The following is a 7,519-nucleotide window of genomic DNA, read 5'->3' as shown; positions in this document are numbered from 1 at the left end:
TCCGGTATCCAGACCGAGGTGGCTTTCAGGCCCGTTGGTGGCACACAGGCCAGTTTCCGATTTCCAGATCGAAGAAGTTTCCGACAATCAGGTTGAAGTAATTGTGGCATCCATGTCAATTTTCCGGTGTTCAGACCGAGGCGGTAGCCAGACCGATGTGGCGTTCAGGCCAGTTTCCGATTTCCAGATCGAAGAAGTTCTCAACAATCAGGACGAAGAACTTGTGGCACACAGGCCAGTTTCCGATTTCCAGATCGAAGAAGTTTCTAACAGATCAGGTTGAAGTACTTATGGTGTTCAGACCAATTTTCCGGTAATCAGGCTGAGGCGGGTATTCAGACCGATGTGGCATTCCGGCCAGATTCCGATTTCCAGATCGAAGAAGCTCACGACGATTAGATCGATGCAGCTTATGGCAGTCAGGCCAGTTTCCCGGTATCCTGACCGAAGCGGTATCCAGACCGAGGTGGTGTTCAGACCAGTTTTCCGGTATCCAGACCGAAGTGGTGTTCAGACCAAAGTGGTGTTCAAACCAAAGTGGCGTTCAGGCTAATTTCCCGGTGTTCAGACCAATATCAATACTCTCATATTCTGATGCTCAGTATGCAGACTGATGAGCGGCATCCAGGCCATGGTTATTCCTATTCCTGTTTCGTTATTCAGGTCGACTTTTCTCCGTACCAGACGGGTTCTTCTTTCGAGATTGTTTCTTCACTGATTCTGACAGGCATTGTTAATTATATCCCATCGGAGTGCAATTTGTTCGTCTGTTCTTGGTATTCAATCACTCTTCATCCTGATCATCTGAAAGCCGAGGCTATTCATATCGACAGGTTTACAGTGGATTGAATAGGGGCAGCTGTAACACCTCAAAATTTGCCCTCCTCTCTTGGGACTAGCTTAGCATTTTGCATTTCATTTCTTAGTTCTTTAGGCATTGCATCTTTGCATATCATGTGGCAACCTTGTGCAAGTCATCCTCCTAAGTCTTGATCAGAAGATAAAGAGGTTAAAAGATTCAAACCTGAGGGTTCATTGAGGTGATCACTAACCATCTGAGGGTTGTGGTTCAAATTAGGGTTTCTATGTTCTTCAAGGAGGTTGAGCTTGATCTTGGTTGAAATGGTACATCATCATCATCATGGCATCATCATCACCAAGGGGTTCATTGTACATGGCAAGCTTCCTTGGGATTAGGGTTTTGACCTCTAGTCAACCCTAATCAGTTGTATTGGGCCAATCAGGGTTTTGCAAGGAGATGAGGGTTTCAATGGATATGGGGGTCATCATATGATTATATTGAGCTTATGGAAGCTAGGGTTTCATCATTGAGCCATTTCATCAAGAGTTTGAGGCTCAAGTTTCTCTGTGCATAGCAAATTCATCTATCAGTCAACAAAAGTCAACCAAAGGTCAACTGATGAATTTGGAGGTGGGAGAGAGTTAGAGACACTTCATTCATGTCCAAACAAGTTTCATTTGACATTTCAAACATCAACAATGAAGAAAATAAAGTCAGATGGAAACTTTCCAAAAATAGAAAGTGACTTGTAATTCAAAATTGCCAAAAATGGAAAGTTTTTCTCCTCAAAATTACATGTCCAAAAATGATTCAAATGAAATTTTGTCCAACATGAAAGTTGTAGATCTTGCTCTGACCTTTCCAAAAAGTTCAAGAACATGAATTTCTCATTTGTGGTTGGCAAGTTATGGATCAATCATTGTCAAGAAAAGTTGAATTTCAAAAGTGCATAACTTTTGATTCAAATGGCCAAATGAAGTGAGACTTTTTGGAGCAAGTTTCTTTTGATGTCCTCTATCCAATTCATGCATCACATTTCATTAAAACTCATCACAAAAAAAGTGCATTTTTCAAGTGAACCTATTTTGAATTTGGAGGGAAAAAGGTGATTTTGAAAAATAGGCATGGTATTCATTCAATTCCACTTGCATTTGCTTAAAAACATCATTTCCAAGTGATCCAAAACCAGAAATTGGTACTGTTACGTTGAATCACAAGGAAGGGTGAATTGGCCAAAATGCTAAAATGCACCAAAACTTGAATTCACTTAAACACTTGCATTTTGGCTAATCATGATTAGCAATATCATTAACATCACATATAAAACCATAATCATAACTGTTTTCTGATTAATCATAACAGAATTTGGAAATTGAGATCTAGATCCAAAACTTTTCATCTTTTCTCTCTCACTTTTCTGCAATTTTCTTCACAAACCTTGCCAAGATCTTCATCAATCCTTCATCCACATGCATAATTGAGGTCATTAGAAGCAAGATCACAAGGTTTTCAAGCTGAATTTGGAACTGTCAAAGTGAGCTTCATCCATGGCAATTTGAATTTCTGAGCAAATCAAGCACTGTTGAGCTAAAGCCTTGCATTCATTCACCTTCCTTATCATCATGGAACTTCTGTTTTGCATTTACATGGCCTGAAACACGCGAATCAACTTCTGCCAATTCTTGAAGGTGAGTTTTCGACTTTGATAATTCATGCAATTATGATATGTGTTTGATAGATCTTTTCTTGTGGAGTGTACTGCACTTTGTGTCATTGAATTTGGTTGAGAAACAAGAAAGTTATGTTGATTTTCATTTTGATGCACAAATATGTTTTGATTCGAAATCTTTGAAATGAGGAAGAATTAATCCAAATTGATGTCATATTGTTGATGTGCATTGAGAGACCTTTCCAATGGTAAAAGGTTTGTCAAATTTGGTGAAGAATTGTTCTTGAGTGATGAATGTGGATGAACATATGATGAACGTTTGAAAATTTTCCAGAAACCGTGTTTTGATCCTCTTTAGCGCTACTCTGCATGCACTTAGGTGTTATTGGCCATGCAATTGGACCACGTGTCCAGGTCCATACAGTAGCGCGCTGCAGTTTGAAAACCCTACTCCCTTCGATTCCTGGCTATGTCAATTCCACTTTGGCCTTTGCATTTTTCTTTCATCATATTATCCATATTTCACATGCCTTGCTCATCTTTTTTTATTTTTTCATGCCATTAGAAAAATCATATCTCATGAAATAATGATCCAAATTGACTGGAATTTTTTGTGCCATGATCCTTATGATGTTCTCTATGTTTTGATTATTTTTGCAAAAATTGTGCACGTGTGAGTTTTTGAATGGCCTAGGGTTTGTTCACATATGTTCTTTCATGCACCTTGCTTGGTATTTTGATCATGAAATGATGATGCTTAATCCAAAATTCTTTAAATTTTGCATGTGTAAAATAGACATCTCAATGAACATTTTGGTATAGAGTTTGTGATTTTATCATTCCTGGTTTGTGAGATATGAGCTGTTGAATCTAGGTGTGACAATGTGTGTCACACCATTTCTTGTCTAACTTCATGATTTTATTTTCCATGCCATATGAACTTGAAATGATTTGAATTTTTGCATGCTGAATCTTCTGGATGTTAGGATCATTCATGAAGTTTTGTGGATTTTTGGATGCATTTTCAATTTGTTTGAGGATTTCCTTTCTGTTTGACCAATTGTGGACCTTTTGTGAGTCATGATCTTAAATGATTTGTGAAATTCTTGATATGTATTGGATGGACTTGAAATTTTGTGGAGTGATTCTAGACATCTTGAAGGGTGCCATGGCTTTGGTTTGGTTCATTTATCTTATGCCAATTCTGTTTTGTGCTTGCTTGAAGTTGGTGCATGGTTTTGTGCCTTGTATGAGCTTGTCTTGCCTTGCCTTGACTTAGGGATTTTATTTGACATGCTTCCACTTATCCAATTGACTTGAATTTTGGTATGATGAACATGTTATGAATGCTGGTTAGCCATGATTGTTCTTGAGAATTATTGATTTGTTTTGGATTGGGTTTGGATTAATTCATTCTGCTTGGTCCAATGAGCTTTGAAATTGCATGTTTTGCCTTAGATGCCTTGTGAAATGAAATTGGTTGATGATATGAATGTGAGACCACTTGGATTTGTTTCTAAATTGATTGAACTTGATTTTTGATAATTTTCATGTTCTGTTTTGAAATATTGATCCCCCTTGGACCCTAGGCTTTGTCCTAGGGGTGTGCTTCTCATGTTTAAGATTGTGTTTCAGGACAAAAAGCATATGGCATGGAGGAATTAATTCACTTGGCTTGAGTGGCTTGTTTGATTGATATTGATTAACATTAAGTTTGTTTTGTAGGTGGCTTCTAAGTCATTTGTGTTGAGCACTGGCTTGTGCTTTGCTTGATGCATTGCTTGTGTACAGTTAACTATTGACTTTTAGTTTATCTGTTTGACTGTTTGAGCTGTGTAACTGACTGTATTGGATTGTTTTCAGGTACCTTAGTTGCTATAGTTCTTTGAACTTTGCTTGGTTTCTTAACCAACTAGGTATACTTTCTTGACTTCATGTAGTCTGGAAGACCTGGCCTGTTACTTGGTCAGGCACCTGTTTGAAGCCCTCCTTAAGAGGCAATGCTTGTGATTGTTTACATTTGTGCCAAGCAGGAAAAGACCTTTGTTAAGGCAATTGGCAGATACAAGAGATGTGCAATCCATCTCCTGCTACTCAGTTGTGTCATCCCGTTGCTCACACAACTGGTGTTGATGCATTGGGATATTAACCCAAGATCCTTGTACAGTTGTACAGTTGAGTCAGTCATAAGTGTAGAAGGGTTTCCACTTTCTGAACCCACACTTCCTTTGTCTGAAGCTCTCCCTGGCCAGGGATAAGAGCTGTGAGGTCTCATCCTCACTTCCCATTCATCTGCTTCACCCTAACTCTTAATGTTAGGGTTAAGAGCAAATCATCACCCTGACACAGTTGGCTTGCTTTTGCAGCCTAACCCTTATGTGAGCCCACTTTGTCTGTATATAGTGTGTGCTAATTGTGTATGTTTGCTTTGTTTTGCTTGAGCTTGTATGCTTTGCTTTGCCTGTTTAGGATTAGCTTGCTGCCTGTGCAAGTAGATAGAAAACTCAACCTAGGACCATTGTGGAATACATGATAACTATTAGGCTCGAGTCAGTCTCCCTTTTAGTTTGTCATTTCCCAGTCTCTGGTTAGGAGAAAGTTTCTCCCCTGTTAAGGGGAACTACGTTGCCCTGATCCTCATACCAGATGAGGTACGTAGGCAGGAGGTCGTACGAGATCTCTCCGGGCACCCTTTTGTTTTTTGTGTGTGTGCTTGACAGTTATTAGGCTCGAGTTCCCGACTCCCTATTAACTTGTTTGGTTGTTGTGTGCTTGGAAGCTGATATAAGTCCAGTGATTGGCATTCGGGTTCCAGTGTGGGTTTGTTTGGTTCGGGCGCTGATATAAGTCCAGTGATTGGCATTCGGGTCCCATGTTTGCCATTTTTATGTGGAGTCTGACATAAGTCCAGCGATTGGCAGTCGGTTTCCTGTGTGCGTTTTGTTGTGTTTGGCGTGCGTGAGCCGAACTACGGTAGCTCTGATTCTTATTCCAGATGAGATACGTAGGCATAGGATGCGATATCCTATCGAGCACGTCTCCCCTTGTCCCAAACTACGTTGACTCTGATGTTTGTTTCTGACAAACTACGTAGGACCAGGATGCGATATCCTGCCGAGTTACCTTCTTCCGTCTTCCACCTGTTTTGTTTTAGTGTGTGTGTGTGTGTATTCTTTGAGCAGTGTTTCTTCTAGCAACCTTATTCTATTTGTTAGAGCGTGGATCCCGTCGAGTACGACGGACGTGAGGGGTGCTAATACCTTCCCCTTGTAAGAACAAAAATTGTTCTACAACAGATTCCTTGATTTTGATGATAACAAAGGATGAAACCAAAAATGGCACCCTAACAAAAAGTTTCTAAGTGTGCAGGATTCTAAAGAAAGAAGGAAGAAATATGATGATGTCATCAGATACAGAAGCAGATCAGATACAAAATTATCAAATGATCAGAAGCATCTGAAGTGGAAACACGCTCAAGAAGTTCTAACTCTGAGCAAAACAGCAAAGTATCAGAAGCATCTGAACAAGAAGTGAACTCTAGAAGTTCTGACTCTGAACAACGTATGCTAAACTCCAGAAGTTCTCAGCGCTATCTGAAGAAACTATCAGAACTCACAAGAGATCAACATCAGAAGCAAGATTCCAAGATTCTCCAGAAACACAAATACTCTGAGCATGTAATTGCTAATCATGGAAGAGTAACGTTTAAGTCAAGAAAAGATTTGCAAATGGATTTCCTAATAGAGAAAGAGACGTTAATCTCCAATTTCAATAAAGAAAATACTACTTGTGGTAAGTAGTCATTTCAAGAAGAAAAAGTCATCCTGCAGAAGCTATTTATGTGATGGCGTAACTTCATCTCAATATCCACCAGTTTCAACTACTACTTCAACTGATATATAAATAGGCTGCAATCAACCTTGAAGAAGCTAACAAGAAAATAAGCCAACAAGCCAAAACTATACTGAAACATCAAACACTCAAGAAAAACATTCTTGCTCTCTAAATCTTCACGAAGCTTTTGCTTATAACGTGAATCATTTTGTTCTTACTTTGTAATATTTGCTTTCTTAGAAGCACTCTAGATTACATAAATCTTTCTTCTATTGTTTGTTGATTTCCTCAAGTGACTCTGTGTAGTCTGTATACTTGAGAGGGCTAAGAGATTTTTTATCTTAGACGTTGTTTGTAATCTTTCAAGATTAGTGGATTAAGTCCTTGTTGAAGGCGAAATCACCTCGGCCGGGTGGACTGGAGTAGCTTTGTGTTATAAGCGAACCAGTATAAAATCCTTGTGTGATTTTCATTTTGAAAAGCGCTTATTTTTCCAAACAATTCAAACCCCCCCCTTTCTTGTTTTTCTCACCTTCAATTGGTATCAGAGCTCCGGCTCTGTTATTGATTTTCTAATCAAACACTTAACCGTGTAGAGAGATCTAGTACGAGAAAAACAATGGCCCACTCAAATGAAAGAGATTCTTACAATGCTAAGCCTCCTGTTTTTGATGGAGAGAAATTTGATTACTGGAAAGATAGAATTGAAAGTTTCTTTCTGGGTTATGATGCTGACCTCTGGGACATTGTCACAGATGGATATACACCTCCAGTCTTAGAAAATGGAGCTGAAGTTCCCAGAAACAAGATGTCAGAAGATCAGAAACGTATCTTCAAAAATCATCACAAGGCCAGAACAATACTTCTAAATGCTATATCATACAACGAATATGAAAAGATCACCAACAGAGAGACAGCCAAAGATATACTTGACTCTCTGAAGATGACCCATGAAGGAAACTCCCAAGTCAAGGAGACGAAGGCTCTGGCGCTTATCCAGAAATATGAAGCCCTCAAAATGGAAGATGACGAAGCTATAGAGGCTATGTTTTCTAGATTTCAAACTCTTATTGCAGGTCTTAAAGTGCTAGACAAGGGATACACGACTGCAGATCATGTTAAGAAGATAGTCAGAAGTCTGCCAAAGAAATGGAGACCTATGGTTACTGCTCTGAAGCTGTCAAAGGATCTGAACAATATCAGCCTTGAAGAAC

The sequence above is a fragment of the Lathyrus oleraceus genome, unplaced genomic scaffold (genome assembly GCF_024323335.1).
Source record: "Lathyrus oleraceus cultivar Zhongwan6 unplaced genomic scaffold, CAAS_Psat_ZW6_1.0 chrUn0035, whole genome shotgun sequence".
Taxonomy (NCBI): domain Eukaryota; kingdom Viridiplantae; phylum Streptophyta; class Magnoliopsida; order Fabales; family Fabaceae; genus Lathyrus; species Lathyrus oleraceus.
The sequence above is the reverse complement of the archived record's forward strand: the minus strand, read 5'-3'. Positions refer to the sequence as shown.